This window comes from Cucurbita pepo, unplaced genomic scaffold, assembly GCF_002806865.2.
Source record: "Cucurbita pepo subsp. pepo cultivar mu-cu-16 unplaced genomic scaffold, ASM280686v2 Cp4.1_scaffold006502, whole genome shotgun sequence".
Taxonomy (NCBI): Eukaryota; Viridiplantae; Streptophyta; class Magnoliopsida; order Cucurbitales; family Cucurbitaceae; genus Cucurbita; species Cucurbita pepo.
The window spans coordinates 1-585 of NW_019652453.1; the positions used below are offsets into that span (position 1 = coordinate 1).

The 585-nt window shown below is 33.8% G+C and overlaps 1 non-coding gene across 1 annotated transcript; it reads right to left on the reverse strand.

Moving 5' to 3' along the window:
* Positions 1 to 62: 62 nt before the first annotated feature.
* On the reverse strand, positions 63 to 135 carry TRNAF-GAA. Its single transcript has one exon. It is a non-coding gene; the product is annotated as a tRNA-Phe (tRNA).
* Between the last annotated feature and the right edge of the window lie 450 nt (positions 136 to 585).

The following is a 585-nucleotide window of genomic DNA, read 5'->3' on the forward strand; positions in this document are numbered from 1 at the left end:
TTTTAAACATAAATAATCACTAGTTTTAGAAAGAATATTCAAATTATACAACCTGAACAAAGTACGATGAATGTGGATCGAACACGTGACCTTCAGATCTTCAGTCTGACGCTCTCCCAACTGAGCTATCCCCGCAATCATTGGAAATGAAAATTCATCAGTAAAGGTATTTTCGCTGATTCCTTGAGATTTTAAAAAGAAATAATGACTAATTTTTTATTGAATAGTCAGGTTATGCAAAAAGAAACAGGTGCAGTGAACGTGGAGATCGGACACGTGACCTTCAAATCTTAAATCTGACGCTCTCCAAACTGAGCTATCCCCGCTAACATTAAAAATGAAAGTTTTTAAATTTTAAGTAAAGGTATTTCAACTAATTAATTGAAATGTTAGAAAGAAATAATCACTAATTTTATATTGAATAGTCAAATTATGCACCGTGAACCATGTGTGGTGAACATGGATCGAACACGAGACCTTCAATCTAACGCTATCTCAACTGAGCTATCCACACTAACATTAAAAATAAAAATTCATGAGTAAATCCCGGATTTCTTTCTTTCACTGTAAAGCCGAACCGAAAGA